The sequence below is a fragment of the Chlorocebus sabaeus genome, chromosome 23, assembly GCF_047675955.1.
Source record: "Chlorocebus sabaeus isolate Y175 chromosome 23, mChlSab1.0.hap1, whole genome shotgun sequence".
NCBI classification, from domain to species: Eukaryota; Metazoa; Chordata; class Mammalia; order Primates; family Cercopithecidae; genus Chlorocebus; species Chlorocebus sabaeus.
In genome coordinates this window covers 3,888,405-3,906,877 of record NC_132926.1, presented here as the reverse complement: position 1 = coordinate 3,906,877, position 18,473 = coordinate 3,888,405, and the positions used below count along the sequence as shown (strand labels likewise).

At 49.1% G+C, this 18,473-nt stretch overlaps 1 protein-coding gene and 1 pseudogene across 1 annotated transcript in view; one reads left to right on the top strand and one right to left on the bottom strand.

Moving 5' to 3' along the window:
• Positions 1 to 18,473, bottom strand: part of COL23A1 (collagen type XXIII alpha 1 chain) — a 359,344-nt gene that overhangs the window by 108,980 nt on the left and 231,891 nt on the right. The gene's annotated exons all lie outside the window — the stretch shown is intronic.
• Positions 2,820 to 3,300, top strand: LOC103245079 (large ribosomal subunit protein mL50 pseudogene; annotated as a pseudogene).

The window sequence follows — 18,473 nt, the reverse complement described above, 5'->3', positions numbered from 1 at the left end:
AGACGGGGTTTCACCATGGTCTCGATCTCCTGACCTTGTGATCCACCCACCTCGGCCTCCCAAAGTGCTGGGATTACAGGCGTGAGCCACCGCGCCCGGCGAAGGCATCACTTTTGAGAAAGCTTACAACTGGGCCCTGTACCATCCCCAGTCCTTTGTAGTTCCTCTTGAACGTGCCTGCCACACTTTTAACCGGGTGGCTGAATAAGTAGCATCACCATTCTTTGTTGTGGCACAGGTTATAAACTTAAGTGGAGTTTACCGGCAGCATCGAATGTTTCAGCTTTAAAAAATAAAAGCAGGGCACAAGTTAAATGTTGAGTTCTAGAAATTGTGTGCGATATGTTGGTACTGATGGCTGTGGTCGCCGCAGAGTGCCTCGCTTACCTTTAAGTACGGTTAACGTGTCCGGCATCCAGACGGAACGCATGGAATTGTGCACTCAAGTGGGGGCTTTAGCTGCAGTGTCTGGCAGAGTTGCCTTCTACCTGCCAGTTCAAAAGTTCAACCTGTTTTCAACTAGAACATACATACACTAAACAACTGCAGTCTGTTAAACAGCCTTACTCTGATTCAGCCTCTTGAGATACTCGTGTGCTGAGCAGCAGTGGCTCTGTGTGTAAATGCTATGCATGGCGGATACACAAAAATACCAATATGATGTGTACAGGATAACGCCTCATCCCCATCAGATGTCCGTTTGTTATTGTGTTTGTTAACAACCCTTTATCTCTTGGTGTTATAAACCCCACTTCAAACTGATTAAAGTCTCATTCTTGTCAAAAAAGAAAAAAAGAAAAGGCCCACAGAATTACAAACAGAAGAAAAAATCCATACTGCAACACGTTCGAGTGAAATTTCAGACTATCAGAGATAGAGAGACGCCTAAAAGTCCCCAGAGAGCAGAGAACCTGACGAAGGAGCAAGACTCGGATAGAACCACACTTTCCGACAGCCATGCGGACTGCAAGGCCACAGGGGAGGAGTAACAGTTGTGAGTACTGAAGTGAGCACTGAGGTTTTGAGTACTGAACTTTGCACCCTGAACTTTACATCCAGCCAACTGTCATCCAAGTGTGAGGGCATGACCAGCACATTCTCAAACACAGAAGGCCCTAGAGGTTGGCCACATAAAGACCCATGTGGGAAACACTCGGGATCAGCACATGGTTCAAGACACGAGAAGATCAAAGGGTGATCAGATTCTGAAGTGAAGACTGTTCCCCATCTCCACCCCCATCAATTAGCTAAGATCCAGAAGAGAAAGAGAGAGTGATAGGATGGGGACTGGGTGGAGGGGAGATCCAGGGACATGAGGGAGCAGTCATGTGACCGAGGAACATATGGATAACATTTTTATTTATAAAAAGAAAGGATTAACCAAGAAACCTAGAAAAGGCAGGGCACAAGCTGAAACCATAAACTTGTCGGTAAAAAGAAAGACTGTTGATTGGATAGAAGCCAAAATCCAGCTACAGGCTTTTTAGAAGAAAGATGACTGAGTCATCAATCAGAGGAATGAAGGGGAAGAGGGTGTGGATGGGATACAGCTGAAATTTCTTGAAGCTGGATGTGGGGTCCATGCATGGGAGTTCATTACACTATTTTGCTTGTGCAAACATCTGAATTTTTCCATTATAATTTTTTTTCTTTGAGACAGAGTCTTGCTCTTGTCACCCAGGCTGGAGTGCAGTGGCGTGATCTTGGCTCACTGCAACCTCTGTCTCCTGGGTTCAAACAGTTCTTCTGTCTCAGCCTCCTGAATAGCTGGGACTACAGTAGCATGCAACCACACCCGGCTAATTTTTGTATTTTTAGTAGAGATGGGGTTTCACCATCTTGGCCAGAATGGTCTCGATCTCCTGACCTTGTGATCTGCCCACCTTGGCCTCCCAAAGTGCTGGGATTACAGGCGTGAGCCACTGCACCCGGCCTAAAATGTTTTTTAAAAGACCATTCTCAACCTAAATTTCTCTCTTCTCCAAAAGTCCAAGACAGCTGTCTATTCCTAATTTTTACATTGTGCCCATCACTTGAACGTTTAGAAAAGAAATGAACATGTAGAAACTGGTTTTATTATGCAGTAATATAAGTATGGTCATCCCTTGGTATCTGTGGGGGATTGGTTCCAGCATCCCCAAAAGATACCAAAATCCATGGATGCTCAAGTCCCTTACAGAAGATGATGTTGTATTTGCACATAACCTATACACATCTTCAAATTGTCTCTAGATTTTGATACCTAATCAATGCAAATGCTATGTAAACAGCTGTTACACTGTATTTTACACAGCTGTTTAGGGAATAATGGCAAGAAGAAAGGTCTGTGGCCGGGTGTGGTGGCTCACGCCTGTAATCCCAGCACTTTGGGAGGCCAAGGCAGGTCGATCACCTGAGGTTAGGAGTTCGAGACCAGCCTGACCAATATGGTGAAACCCCGTCTCTACTAAAATTACAAAAATTAGCCAGGTCTGGTGGCGTACCCCTGTAGTCCCAGCTACACAGGACGCTGAGGCAGGAGAATCGTTTGAACCTGGGAGGCGGAGGTTGCAGTGAACCGACATCATGTCGCTGCACTCCAGCCTGGGCGACAGAGCGAGACTGTCTCAAAAAAGGAAAAAAAAAAAAAGAAAGGTCTGTGTTTAATACAGATACAACTACCCATTTTTTCCTAATATGTTTGATCTACAGTTGGTTGAAACCAGAGACACAGAACCTATTGAAACAGAGGGCCGACTGTAGGCCCACTGCCTCCAGAAAGTTCCCAAATTTCTCTTTATTAAGATCGTGGTAGCTCAGGCCCGTGGATCTCACCGAAGATGGCGGTGCGATCTGTGTCTGGCATTACCAGAGGAGTCTTCATGTGGACAGTCTCAGGGGCAACACGTAGAGAACTTTGGTCTCGATCCAGAAAAGAGAAAGTGCCAGAAGTTGCTGAGGCAGTAGAAGAGATGAAAGAGGAACCTATCCTGGTGTTCCACCCTCATGAAGCTGAGGGTACTCACCACCTGGAGATCTCCAGGGCCGTTTGGAATCTTACGTTAAAGAAGTTTTTGGTTCATCTCTTCCTGGTAATTGGCAAGACATCTCCCAGGAAGATGGTCCTCTAAAGTTCAATCTCTTGGTACATTTAGCTGATGACTTGGGTCATGTGGTCTCTAACTCCAGACTCCACCAGATGTGCAGGGTTAGAAATGGTCTTGAGCTCTGTAATGTCCCTATTCAAGATAGATCTAAATCTGATGCACTCAGTGCCAGTAATCTCCCCCCGCCAATCTGAAAATCGCTTGGAGTTACTGAGCAATTCGGAAGAGAAACACACTGAAATCATTTTTTTCCCTGAGCAACGGGCCTGCTTATTAGACCTTTTGATACTTTACCAGGTGAAATACTGCCAGAACTGTTCTCTAAACCCACTTTTCTATAGAGGAATGTATCATCTCTTTTTTTTCTCATATTATGAATGGACAACTAACAGGACTTTCTATTTTCATATTTGCTGAAACCATTTTTTTTTTTTGAGGCGGAGTCTCGTTCTGTCGCCCAGGCTGGAGTGCAGTGGCACCATCTCAGCTCACTGCAAGCTCCGCCTCCCGGGTTCACGCCATTCTCCTGCCTCAGCCTCCCAAGTAGCTGGGACTATAGGTGCCCGCCACCACGCCCAGTTAATTTTTTCTATTTTTTTTTTTTTTTTTTTTTAGTAGAGACGGGGTTTCACCGTGTTAGCCAGGATGGTCTCAATCTCCTGACCTCGTGATCTGCCTGCCTTGGCCTCCCAAAGTTGCTGGGATTACAGGTATGAGCCACTGCGCCCAGCCTTTTTGAAACCATTTTTTAAAATGAAATTAGGTCATTAATAACTTATGAAAAATTTTGAGAGGACACTGTCATTAACTTGGGTTTAAGACAAGAGGACATTGAAAGTTCACACCCTTCATAGGCATAAAGTAGTAGTTACAAGAAAATATTTTCATCCTGTTAGGACTCATATCTAAGATAAGAGTTACAGAGTTATTATACATTGCATATGTACAAATAAACTTGTATTAGATACCTATAAAATAAACATAAAAGTATGTTGTATATTACTGACCATTCTAGATTAATTTTTTTTGGAATTAAAGTAGATTTGTTAAAAAAAATTGCTGTAAATTGTCACGAATGAAAGAAAAGCTATGGGTTTAAATAGATCATTTTATTTATTTATTTATTTATTTATTTTTGTTGTTGTTGTTGTTGTTTTGAGAAGGAGTTTCATTCTGTCGCTCAGGCTGGAGTGCAATGGTGCAATCTCGGCTCATTGCAACCTCCACCTCCCAGGTTCAAATTTTTCTCCAGCCTCAGCCTCCCCAGTACCTGGGATTACAGGTGCGCGCCACCACGTCTGGCTAATTTTTTTGTATTTTTAGTAGAGACAGTTTCACTATATTGGCCAGGCTGGTCTCAAACTCCTGATCTCAGGTGATCCACCTGCCTCAGCCTCCCAAAGTGCTGGGATTACAGGTGTAAGCCACCATGCCCGGCCACAAATTGATATTTTAAAGTTAAACACACATATGTACATATGTCTTAATATACATATATGCATGTTTCTATGTATGCCCCTTCACGTACTTCCCCAAAATCTGACTCTTGAAGGCTATCAACAAGAATGCTAATAACAGTTTTGCCTGTAGATGCTGCAATCAATCACACAAGGGCCCTGTTCATTCTTTTCCTTCCCACCAAAAAGATCACGTGTCCCAAGCTGCGTTTACGCAGCAACAGCTAACTCATTTTCCCATTGTGGTTAATCAGAGTCATACGCAGCAGCCCATCGGAGCCTCTGAAGGCTGCAGATAGACACCAGCCTCACACTGGGCTGATAAAGCTCCAGCGGAAATTCAAGTGCCCCAGTGTTGGGTTGGCCTGGGAGGCTGATCCCTCAACAAGGCATGATTTTCCTCAGAGCTTGTGAAATAGCAAAAATCCTTGCTGGGTCTCCTTACGGCCTCCAGGGACCTGAAAAGGGGACCATGAGTCCATGCCCATCTGGTGAGCAGGGTGAGGCCCAGCAGGGTCTGTGGCCCTGCCTGAGGCCGCCTCCCCCTCCTCCCTGTCCTCACCGTGCACCGAGGCACTGAGAGCCTCACCGGCCCACCTCTGAGCCATCCATATGGCAACTAAAAGCCCAGGTGGCCGTGGAGCACCTGAAATATGACCAGTGTGACCGAAGGACTAGACTTTATATTTCATTTAACTTTTTATATTTAAATAGCCATGAATGAACCTTGAACACATGCTAGGTGAAAAAGCCACACTGTGTGCGGTTCCACTCACAGGAAATGTCCCGAACAGGCAAATCCAGAGGGACTGAAAGAAGCAGACGCGGGGTTGCCAGAGCCTGGGGAAGCGGCATGGGAAGGGATTGCTAGGGCTTCTCTTTGGGGTGATGGACACTTTCTGGAATCAGACAGTGGTGACGGCTGCACAGTCTGTGAATATACTAAAAACCACTGAGTCACACACTTTAAATGGTGAATTTTATGTTGAGTTATATCTCTATTAAAAAAATAAATAAAAAACAGGGCCAGGCGCGGTGGCTCACGCCTGCAATCCCAGGACTTTGGGAGCTGAGGCAGGCAGATCATGAGATCAAGAGATTGAGACCATCCTGTTCAACATGGTGAAACCCCGTCTCTACTAAAAGTACAAAAATTAGCCCAGCATGCTGGCGTGCGCCCGTAGTCCCAGCTACTCGGGAGACTGAGGCAGGAGAATCACTTGAACCTGGGAGGCAGAGGTTGCAGTGAGCCGAGATTGCGCCACTGTACCCCAGCCTGGTGACAGAGTGAGACTCCATCTCAAAAAAAGAAAAGAAAAGAAAAAAAACCCGAACAAATTTAAATAGCCACATGGGCTAGTGACTACCATAGAGGCCAGCACAGTTCTAGAAACTTAGAGGAGTGGTCTAGAACTTTGATCATCTTCCCCTGTCCTGAATTCATGCCTCCCAGCCCCAGTCGTGCACCTCAGGGGTCTCCCGTGCCTCCATGTGCTTCCTGCTGCCCTGCCACCTCACCCCACCCCGTTCCCATCCAGCTCCAGCTGCACTGACGCCACCCCCTACACTGGCTTGCCTTGGCCTCCCCACCTGCCACCCAGGGCTTGGTGGGGGCTCTTCCCAGCAGCTCTGCCCCCCGCAGGGACCTCTGTGTTCCCACGCACCTGGGACGACTCTCAGCTATGATCACCTGCTTTCTTCTTCTTATTTTGCTGAAAAGAACTCCTCCTCTACCCCATCGCTAATGGCTATTTTTTCCTACTGAGGAGGGGAACATCTTAGGCAGAAGGCTAACCTAAACTGCCCCTGGCAGGGTCAAGGCCCCGTCCTGTGTCCCCCACCCCCACCACAGCCCTGTCATGCTACATTCTGGTCCTTTTCCATGTTCATGGCTACCTCCCTTGGCAGTCAGGGCTGGGTGTGTGGCCTCAGGGCTCCGAACAGGGCTGGGCCAGAAGGCATACCAGAACAGTGGCTTCCCTGCTAACAAAGAGCTTCATGCCCACTTACTACCCAGCTTCTGGGCTGAGTTCCCCGCCTGGCTGTAGAGCATATTCCGCCTCAGGAGGGCAAAGGGGTCTGTAGAGCCCCTTCCCAGAACCAGGCCCCCATGGGTGCCCGATGGCTTCCACCTTCTTAAGTCTGATTTAGGGAGGGATTTCCAAGAGGTCCTGGGTCCTGCCACTCCACTTGCTCCGAATCCAGCCCTTCCTCAGCCCTTTCATCTGAGGCCCAGTCACTCTCTGCACATGGCCCAGGCCAAGCCCCCAGCAGGGAGGGGGACCCAACTCAGAGCTGCAACTCGCCCCACTGCAGAGCGTCAGCTTCCCCCGCCGCATCAGCAGCACAGGCCAACCCCCAAATCCCACCTGAGCCCAAGCAGGAGTGGGGTGCACGCATGTGAAGAGGTGCTCTGCTGAACACACAGAAGGCGGCATTGTTTTCCCGCGTCTTGCTAGGAAGTCTGGAAGGGATTCTTGGTAGAGCCGATGAGGGTTTACCAAATTCTCAGCACAGCAAGAACCTGGGTGATTGATGCGGAGAAAAACATTTTTACCAGCCCCTCATCTGGTTTGTATTAAGAGGTTTCCATACTTGGATTTTTTTTTTTTCCCCAAGGTAAAAACCAACAATGAGTTGGGACCAGAGAAATAGCAGGGGCACAGGCAGCTGGGTGAGGGGAACCCAAGCTGAAAGATGTGACAGAGGTGGGAGGAGAAAGCCCCTCCCCACTGAGGACTGGCAGGAGGCAGAGGCCCACTGTGGCGGGTGCCCAGGATAATCACACTGGTGTTGATAACCCAGGTGATGCTGTGACTGGTTTCCTTTCTCACTTTATTAAAGTCACAATAGATTCGGCAGCAGAAAAAAGCAGCTGGTCCTCTCCGGCCCTCCCTAGGCGGGACCATCCTCCACGCCCCACACCTGGCCCTCCCTAGGCGGAGTCACCCCCCACGCCCCACGCCTGGCCTCCGGTGCCTCCTGCTTCCTGCTTCATCTTTCCATGGCACTATCACCGTCCAATGTAATGGGAGGTTTTGCGATTTTTTTTGTCTTCTCTCTCCCTGTGGTAGCATGGGAGCCCCAAGAAGATGGACTCAACACCGGATTGTTGACTGCATGAATTAATGATGGGCCAAGTCCTACCGGGCTCCCCCAACCCTCACCTGGGCCCCAGGCTCCTCTTTGCAGGGGTGGGGCGGGAGGAGGTCTGTGTGGCTTCAGCTCCACTGGTGGGTGTGATCTAGAGGAGGCCGCCCCCTGCGGTGGCCCCTGACTGGAGGGGGACCTCTGGCACCTCCCTGGGGTCTTTTCTCCCTCCCAGGCCTGCAGAGGGAGGGCAAGACTCAGGAAAAGCTCCCACCCCCAATGAGGTGCCAGTGCATGTGCACCCAGGGTTTCGGCTCCTATCAAGTCTCCCGGCCTTCAAGGTCCTCAGGCTCTCTGTGCCCCTCTCCAGGCACCCTAAAATCAGGTCACAATGCAAGCTGGCTGTGCCCAGGGACATCAAGTCTGTGCCACGCTGTTCCCCTGCCTACAATTACATTGAGCACTTTCCCACACAGTCAGCTTCCACTCAGTCCTCGGGCTGAGCACCCACGCCACCTCCTCCAGGACGCCCTCCTGGTCATGCCCCTCTGCTCCTTCTTGCTCCCAGTCCTGCTGGCTCTGAAGCATGCTTCTATTTCTCCATCTCAGTCCTTTGCGCTTGGGTATCATCCGCTCACCCTCTGACAGCTGGTTTAGGGTCCCAGAAGCCACCACAGTGCCTGCTGCACAGCAAGCTGGCTGTGGGAAGTTGGGGAGTGGCTGGCATGGTACTCCAGCACCCAGCACGGCATCTAGGGCAGAGCAGTCAGGAAGCAAGGCTGGATGAACAGAGGGGTGGGTGGGCCCCGCGCAATGTCAGGACTCACAATGTGGGGAGGAATCAGGCACAGGTAGCTTGTGGCTGCCCCAGGGACTCCTCACCAGGTAATTATAACCCGGGGTTCCAAGAGCCACAGAGGAAGTGTGGCTACGTTGCGATGACAGCACTGAAGACGGAGTGATTAATTCTGCTGGGGGACATTTGTTAACGGGACAAGGCTGCCCGAGACCCTGAGCAGCCCTGCTGCCACGCCAGCCTGTTAGGCCATGTGTGGCCTGCCCGCTCCACTCCCCTGGCCTTGACTGAAGCTGGGTCACTTTTCTTGTCCAAGGGCCTTTCCCTGCAGCACGCAAGGCTCTCTTCCTGACTCTGGGCCAGCTGTGTTGATCCTCACTTTTAACAAACTGAGGGGCAGAACGGCCCAACAGCAGCTATCTATCCAACAACCATGTCCCAGGCTGGAATCCTCCCATCCAGGGAGGGACCACTTCCTGCCTGATATCAAGGACAGGGCCAGCGGGGGTGGTCCCCTGGGGGTTGCCAACCCTGAGACAGCCAAAGCCCCGGGGCTGCTCAGGCAGGAAAGCTGTGCTCCGCAGCTCCACTGACTGTCCCTGCGGTGTGGCACAGCACTCACGCCCAGCAACAGAGACACGGAGATGGGCCTCTGAGTGCGAGGACGCTCACGATGAATGAGGTGCAGTTGTAGCTGGCTCTGGAGGTGAGCAGGGGGATTCTGGCTCTAGAGAAAGATCTAGGTGGGGAGAAAGGCAGCAAGAGGACAAGTGAGGGAGAGCAGGCTCAGCCTCCTGTGCTGACAGTTACCCGGCGGGTTAGGGCGGGGAGCAGGAAGCAAACCTTTGGATGGGCAATAACGCGTGTGCACAGTGGACTGGTGGCTCGGCGAGCCTTGCTGGGGACCTGTCTCAGCAGCCTCTGCCCAGGGAACTGGGAGCTCAGTGAAAACAACCAGCATAGAAATGACCCGCAGGGCTGGTGAGCTGCCATAGGACCCCCAGGGGCCAGTGAGGCCGCACTCGCCCCACTGTTTCTTTAACAGGAAGGATGAGACAGAAAGCAGCGTCTGGAGTGTGGGGGAGACACGAGGTGGCAGTGCAGGCTGGGGCAAGGTTTGGGGTCATCTGGGGATCTCTGATTTGATACCGCTGGGGACAGCGCTGATTTCTTGGTGCAGAGCCTCTGGGCTGCATTCCGTGTTCCAGGCTGTTTCGGACTAATTGTGCCCCCGTCTCCGCCAGTTTATATGTGGAAGCCCCTGGTCCCCACTGTGACTGTATTTGGTGACGAGGCCTTTAAGGAGGCAATTAAAGTAAAATGAGGTCATAAGGTAGGGCCCTAACCTGAAAGGACTGGTGCTCTTGTAAGAACAGGGGAGGGCAGAGCTCTCTGTCTCCTCGCCAGGTGAGAACACAGCAGCTGCCTACAAGCCGGGAAGAGGCCTCGCTGGAAATCAACTCTAACGACACCTTGGTCTTGGATGTTCAACCTCCAGAACTTTGAGAAAATAACTTTCTGTTGTTGAAACCACCCAGTCTGTGGGATTTTATGTCAGCCCTAGCGGACTAAGGCACAGGCCCTAAGCGAGATACTTTCATCCCGGCTTCTCTACTCAGCTCTCGGACGGCCCTGTGGGGTGGGCATCGTCCTCGCTGTCCCAGTCTCACCAAGAAGCCGCAGGCAGTTCTGTAGCTGGATCAAGTGGGCAGAGCTATGGAGCAGTTGTCACACACTTTAGCACTTCGGATCTTTTCTCTCTTAAAAGAAGAGACCTATAAAACGACCACTTTTGAAATGAGCAAGATGGAAATGCTATTAAAGAAATTTAACAAACAAAAATAGAGTTCAGCCAATGAGGTGAGAACTGCTGCTGAAGAATGAAAATGGCGGAGGAGGGAGGAGATGAGACAAACCCCCATGACCTTAGGTGTTCAGAGCAACTGCGCTTACAGTTCTCATAAGGAGCAACGGTTCACTGTAAAGACGGAGTTTGAATTAATGCATAAAACACAGAAGCACAGCTCCTCTTCACCTCTTTTCAATACCCGGCAAAGACAAACCTCTTTACCTTCTCTCCAGAGAGGAATGCTGCACCCAGCTAAGAGACACGGGTGATCTGTTTCTCGTGGCCTAATAGACAGCGTAGGCTAGAAACTCCGGAAGATGCATTCTTCTTCTAAGAATGCCCCTCTGAGCGCAGTGGTCTGCCTGCTCACCAGGTATAAGATGAGATAAACAAAATTGCTCCCCGGGGCTGCTGACAGGGGAGTCTCCATCTCTCACACTTGTGTAGAACGAGGCCCAGCACGTCTGTTTGTCCATCCTCCTCACACTGAATATTTTGGGAAGAAAATAATGGAAGTATTTCCCACTTGAGAAAAGGAGAGTTGGCAAGCTGCTCTCACATACCACTGAAAGGGGCAAATATATGAGAACGTCTTCAGAAGGTAACTGGCAACACACACTTCACAATCTCAAATGCACACACTCTTTGATCTAGCAACTCCACATGGAGGAATTCATCCTCAGATACACTTCCACATATGCACAAAAGCCTGATGTATGAGGGGAAGCACTGCAGCGTCACGTTTAATAGAAAAAGACTGGAAACAACTCCAAAGACCAATAATGGGAGATTGGTGAAGTGAATTACGGCATACTGGTGCAATGAAACTCTATGCAGCCTTTAAAAAGAATGGAGCAAAATGAAGCTATAAAAGTAGTAAAAAAAAAAAAAAAAAAGCTATAAATTTCTTTTATATCTGATTTGAGAAAGCCCCTTTATATCTGACACAAACCTCAGAGGCCATAAAAGACTGATAAATGGGAATACGTTGAAATTTTTTTTTCATGATGCAAACACAAAACAAAACCCCCCAAAGTAGTTAAAAGTATAAAACCATGAGAAAATATTTCCAACTCGTATGAAAACTTCCTTAAAACATTCCTACAAATCGGTGAGGAAGAGGTGAATAGACAACAGAAGAGTGACCCAAGGATAGAACTGGGCCATTTGCCGAAAAGGAAATGCAAGTTTCTCTGAAACGTACCCAACTCACCTTTAGTCACAGAGAATCGCAAATGACCTCTCCCCGGGACGTGGCTTCGCATCTCTTAGGATAAAGTGGTAACATGGAATAGTACCCACTTGCAATGAAATAGTCACATGAGGCTTAGCAGGGCCCTGGGAAGCACGTCCTCAGCGGCATGGAGGAGGCCACGGTGTGGGTGAGATCTCTCCCTGGACGGGAGTCAGAGCTGTGTCGTCACAGACGCAGGGACCCAGCAGGTCTATATCTAGGAATTTTTTTTTTTTTTTTTTTTTTTGAGACGGAGTCTCACTCTGTCGCCCAGGTTGGAGTGCAGTGGCCGGATCTCGGCTCACTGCAAGCTCCACCTCCCGGGTTCCCGCCATTCTCCTGCCTCAGCCTCCCGAGTAGCTGGGACTACAGGCGCCCGCCACCTCACCCGGCTAGTTTCTTGTATATTTTTAGTAGAGACGGGGTTTCACCGTGTAGGCCAGGATGGTCTCGATCACCTGAGCTCGTGATCCGCCCGTCTCGGCCTCCCAAAGTGTTAGGATTACAGGCGTGAGCCACCGCGCCCGGCCCTACATCTAGGAATTTATCCCTCCACGGACTCACCCGAATGTCATTTAATGCAGCCATTCAAAAACACAAAGACATTCCATCCGGGAGATAAAACATCTCAGATAGTCCATGATGTAGAAACAGGAGACAAAACTGTGTGTGCTGTGCTACCACTGAGTTTAAAAAAAAAAAAAAAAAAAAAAAAAAACAACAAGGAGAAAAGACTGTATTTACATATGTGTTTGTTTGCAAGAGCCTAAAACACCCTGCCCAGGATGCAGGGGTGACTGGTAACTCCCAGGCAAGGCAGCTTGGTTGCTGAGGGACAGGGGTGGTTGGGACTTTTCCCACTGGATACTGTTTTATATCATCTGACTCTCTTATTCTCCAGTTTTATAATTCTTTTCCCCTATTTTTATTGAAGTATAATTGACAAATAAAAATTGTATTGCTTGCTGCGATAGGGTCTTTCTATGTTGCCCAGGCTGGAGTGCAGTGGTGATCACAGCTCACAGCAGCCTCCAACTCCTGGGCTCACGTGATCTTTCTGCCTCAGCCTCGAAAGCAGCTGGGACTATAGGCACATGCCACCATGCCCTGCTATTTGTTTTACTTTTTGTAGAGACAGGGTTTTCTTATGTGATATGGTTTGGATGTGTGTCCCCACTCAAGTCTCCTGTCCAACTGTAATCCTCAATGTTGGAGGTGGGGCTTGGTGGGAGGTGACTGGATCATGGGAGTGGCTTTAATGGTTTAACACCATCCCCTGGGTGCGGTTCTCATGACAGTGAGTGAGTTCTCGCGAGACTGGCTGTTCAGACGTGTAGCACTTCACCCTTCGCGCTCTCTCTCTCCTGCTCTGCCATGTGAAGATGTGCCTGCTTCCCCTTCACCATCCACCATGACTGTAAGTTTCCTGAGGCCTCCCCAGAAGCAGGAGCCACTATGTTCCCGTAAAGACTGTGAAAACGTGAGTCGGCTGGGCGCGGTGGCTCAAGCCTGTAATCCCAGCACTTTGGGAGGCCGAGACGGGCGGGTCACGAGGTCAGGAGATCAAGACCATCCTGGCTAACATGATGAAACCCCGTCTCTACTAAAAATACAAAAAATTAGCCAGGCGTGGGAGCCTGTAGTCCCAGCTACTCGGGAGGCTGAGGCAGGAGAATGGCGTGAACCCGGGAGGCGGAGCTTGCAGTGAGCTGAGATCGTGCCACTGCACTCCAGCCTGGGCGACAGAGCCAGACTCCGTCTCAAAAAAAAAAAAAAAAAGAAAAGAAAACGTCAGCCAATTAAACTTCTTTCCTTTAGGTTGGGTGTGGTGGCTCATGCCTGTAATCTAGCACTTTGGGAGGCCAAGGCAGATGGATTGCCTGAGCTCAGGAGTTAGAAACTAGCCTGGGCAACACGATGAAACCCCGTCTCAAGTAAAAAATACAAAAAATTATTTGGGCATGGTAGTGTGAGCCTGTGGTCCCAGCTATTCGGGAGGCTGAGGCAGGGGAATCGCTTGAAACCGGGAGGCAGAGGTTGCAGTGAGTGGAGATCACGTCACTGACTCCAGCATGGGAGACAGAGCGAGACTCTGTCTCAAAAAAAAAAAAAGAAAAAAAGAAAAAAACACACAACAAACAAATGGATTTTAAAAATGAAGAATAGTAACTGTTTACATAGAATTTACATCACATTAGGCATTATAAGTAATCTAGAGATGATTTAAAGCATATGGGAAGATGTGTATCGGTTATGTGCAAATACTACACATTTTTCCAGGAATTCAAGGCTGCAGTGAGCTAGGATCACACCACTGCACTCCAGCCTGGGCCACAAAGACCCTCGAATAAAATAAGATAAATAAAATAAAATAAACAAGGATTTTATATCAAGGACTTGAGCATTCCACATTTGGGTATCTGCAGGGGGGTCCTGGCACCAATCCCCCATGGATATGAAGACATAATGCTATACAGCTATGGTAACATTAAGTCACACACCTTAAATAGATGCGGTTTTCCAGCCTGGGTTACACAGTGTATTAGTCTGTTCTTGCACTGCTATAAAGAACTACCAGAGGCTGGGTAATTTATAAAGAAAAGAGGGTTAGTTTTACTTTTTTATTTTTATTTTTTTGGAGACAGAGACTCGCTCTGTTGCTCAGGCTGGAGTGCAGTGGTGTGATCTCGGCTCACTGCAACCTCCACCTCCTGGGTTCAAACCATTCTCCTGCCTCAGCCACCTGAGTAGCTGGGACTACAGGCTCATGCCGCCAAGGATGTTCGCCATCCGGTTTCGATCTCCTGACCTTGTGATCCGCCCGCCTCGGCCTCCCGGAGTGCTGCGACTACAGGCGTGTTTGTGTTTTTTCTGAATTGTTTTCGACCTTTGTTTAGCCGAATCCACAGATGCAGAGCCACAGGTTCAGAGGGCTGACTGCGTATTGTGAAATGATTGACAGCACTGAGCTAATGAACACGTTCACTGACTTGCGCAGTTACTACACCATTTGAATGTTGAGTGAGCAAATATCTTACCTATTAAAATTGATACAGTAAAATAAAAAGAATGAGGCAGATTTCTATTTCCTGATATGGGATGATTTCCGAGATGTCTTCAAGTATAAAACGCAAGGTGCTGAGCACGCCGCAGCACGGAAGAAGCTTGAAGTGGTCGCTCAGTGACAGAAGCAGGCACGGAAGGCCCCAGGCTGAGGGCCCCACTCTAAGACACGTCCAGAATAGGCAAAGCCAGAGACGGGAAGCAGAAGAGTGGCCGCCTGGGGTTGTGGAGCGGAGGAGGACAGCCAACGGGTGTAGGACTGCTTTCAGGGTGACGATCACGGTCTAAAGTTGATTGTGATGACGGCTGCACAGTTCTGAATATACTGAAAACCACTGAGTTGTGCTTTTCACAGTTGGAGTCTATGGTCTGTGAATTGTGTATCAATAAAGCTGTTGTTAAAAAAAGGCGAGGTGCAGCACAGGGTGTAAAGCATTCCATAGTTTGTTTAAAAGAGGGGGTGGGCTGGGCGCGGTGGCTCACGCCTGTAATCCCAGCACTTTGGGAGGCCGAGGCCAGCGGATCACGAGGTCAGGAGATCGAGACCATACTGGTTAACACGGTGAAACCCCATCTCTACTAAAAATACAAAATAAATAAATAAATAAATAAATATATAAATAAATAAATAGAACAAAATAAAAACATAAAAAAAGAGGGGGCATTTTTTTGTGGTCTATCTGGGGAGATCTAGAAGACACCAGGATCGACTGCCTCAGGAGAGTGGCCTGAGCCCTGGAGGCAGGGGCGGGAGGAGACATTCTGTCCCACTTGTGCATTCCTTCTTCCCACAAAGAGAAAGGCAGGGTGCAAAGGGTTAAGGGAGAGAAGGGGAGACACAGAAAAAAAAAGGCAAAGGAAAGCAAAGAAGGTCAGCGCATCCCCAGTCCCCATATTAAAGCAGCCATTGCTGCCGGAGTAGAGCTGACTTGGCTGCCTGAGAAGGCAGACAGGCGTCAAACCCAGTAGAGTGATGCCTGGGCAGGAGTTACGCACCCTCCCCCGGCCACCTGGCACCGAGATTGGCTATGCAGCACGAGGAGATGCCAGGGCTCCGAGCCTCAGGAACTCCAGTGCTGGTCCCAGCTGCAACCCCCTGGGATCTGCCCACTGCGCCTCTCCAACCCAGGACACCCATGCCCACCTCTCCAGATAATCAGAGGCACTGCGTAGAAAAAGTCTGACACAAAGTCCGACACTAGTCAATGCTCCACAAAAGTTACGCTGGCTTTTTCAAAAAAGTGCTTTGAATCAAATGCAAGTATTGTCTAAAATCTGCAGAAGAAAGGAACAATGAACGAAGCTAAAGATGTACTTCCCTTTACTCGAGGCTGTTTTCCTGTTCCCCTCTGTTCTTTCAGTATCTAATTGCATTAAGCACGGGTTCCCTCCCTGGTGATCCGGGGCTTCCCAGCAGGAAGTGACCTTGAGGGCGCCTGCCCAGTGACCTGCTTTCTGAAGTGCCGGTTAGTGCATCCCCTCAGATGGTGACCTCCTTCCCTTCTCAGAGGCTTCTGGTCTGTCCCGGCCTCAGGAGAATGCCTTTTCTGTGCTTTATACAGGACTGCTGAGCCAGGAGGGAGCCGGCGGAAGTGAGCCTCTGCCCCCCAGGGTAGGGGGGGTCAGCTTGGCTGCCGGGCTGGGGCCTCATCTCAGAGAACTCACAATGAAATGGGGCTGGGCGTGCAGGGTCTTGCTGGGAACAGCACACTGGAGAATTGTGTGCCTTTGAGGTTTTAACTGTCCGCCGGGGAAACAAGTGAGTTCTTTAAAGGAAAACATATTTTGGAATCTGGTCTGAATAACACCAAGGGGCAGGCGGCCTCCAGCGGCCAGCCTTTGACTCTAGGCCCATGAGTGTCACCCTTGCTTTCACGTGTTCGTCCCAAATATAAAGGAATTTACTCATCAGCTGAAATTTCCAGTTGTTATTTCGCTTAATGTAGATTAAGATTTAAATTGTTTGTATGTCTGTGTGTATAAACATGATATACCCATATGTGATTTAATATGTGTATATAAGCCCCCACTCATAAAATATGAACCTATATATTAAATGTCTGTTTCTTTATAAAAGTTCCTGTGAAAAAAATTTAAAAATAAAGGGGGAAAATGATCCATATTTCATCTTTACATGACTACAGTTAATATTTGGTTTAAAGTTATGTTCCAGGCCAGATGTCAAATCCAACTGTCTAATAAAAGGCTTCTGATTTGGTTTGGAAGAGGAAAGGGTGATCTATAAAGACAGAAAGCACAGAGGTCGCAGGATGGCAGCTCTACAGGCTGAAAGGGGCCTGGAGGTCTGGCTCAGCTTTGACTCCGGCACTGCAGTAAATATTCATGTAACCCTGGGCAAGTCATTCAACCTCCCTCAGCCTCGGTTTCCACCAACACCCCACTTCTGGGTTATTGCCAAGATGAAATAAGATAGTGAAGGGGGCTGGGTGCAGTGGCTCACACCTGTAATCCCAGCACTTTGGGAGGTCAGGTGTTTGAGACCAGCCTGGCCAATATGGTGAAACCCCGTCTCTACTAAAAACACACAAAAAATTAGCTGGATGTGGTGGTGGGTGCCTGTAATCCCAGCTACTTGGGAAGCTGAGTCAGGAGAATTGCTTGAACCCAGGAGGTGGAGGTTGCAGTGGGCCGAGATCACATCACTGCACTCCAGCCTGCATGACAGAGCAAAACTCTGTCTTAAAAAAAAAAAAAAAAAAAAGATCATGAAGGGACTGTCGTGGCCCCTGTCAGAGTGTAGGCTGCTCATAAGTGTTCATTTTCCTTGTTTGGTTTAATAAAAAGATTCCGGAGAGAGGTGTGGAGTGAAAACCAGGTCTGTGTTTCTTGCTGCACACGGCTCTGTATGTCCAGCAAATGTTCACTTAGTAAATCATGGAGCTCAGATCTTGTGTGCAAAGCCCAAGCTGGGAGGGGACCAGGCCACTTCTTTGAAGGGAAAGGAGGACAGAGAGAAACTCAGAAATCAGCCTATTTCTAGGGAGAAGATGGAACAAGACTGGGATGGCTCCCAGAAACTAAGCATCTTCCTCAAGGGTGAAGGGAGATGGAGCAGAGGAGCCCAGTGGAGAATGAGGGGGGCTGCAGAGGAGGTCCGTGGAGCAGGGGTGGGGTTAAGGGTGAGCTTATGGAAGTGGAAAAGCTTTTCCTGAGGCCAGAGCCTAGGGTGAGACACACAGCTGCTTGCATCATAGGTCTTTGGGGGCAGCTCCAGCCCCACAGTTCTCTTTGGTGGTCCCATAAACTTCCCAAACGTCCTGGGATGCCAGCCTGCTGACACGCGAACCGCATCTCCCAGGGACAGCCTCCCTGCCCAGAAGTGGTCCCGAATTCTTTGTCAGACCAAGCGTAGAGATTTCTTAGTTGGCCCCAAATTCTTTGTCAGATCAAGCGTAGGGATTTCTCAGTTGGGAAAACCTAGTCACTGAATTTCACAGAAAGTAGAATAAGAATAGAAACTGCGAAGCTTTTTTTTCAAGGAAAGTCTGTTTCTTTATTAGATTGCACAATCTTTTCCCAGTGGAGACAGGTCAATTTAAAGGGGCAGCAGCCCTGCAAGGATGACACACAGACCCAGGGAGAAGCTGCCATGTGACCCGCATGCTCTTGGGGACCCAGACTGGGCCTCGTGTGGGAGGGGATGGAGGGCTGGAGTCGTGCCGAGCAGCCTGCCCGGCAAAGGGCAGGAGAACCGGCCGCACACAGATCTGTGTTCAAATCCCTCACTAGACTGCCAGACGCAGAACTGTTAGCAAACACCTTTCTGAGCTTCGGTGTCCCCACCTTAAAAATGAGAATTATACCCCCCTATTTGGGTCACAGAAACATAATAAGTTTCAGATGAGAAACATGCTAGAAACCGGCATGCCACGCCCGG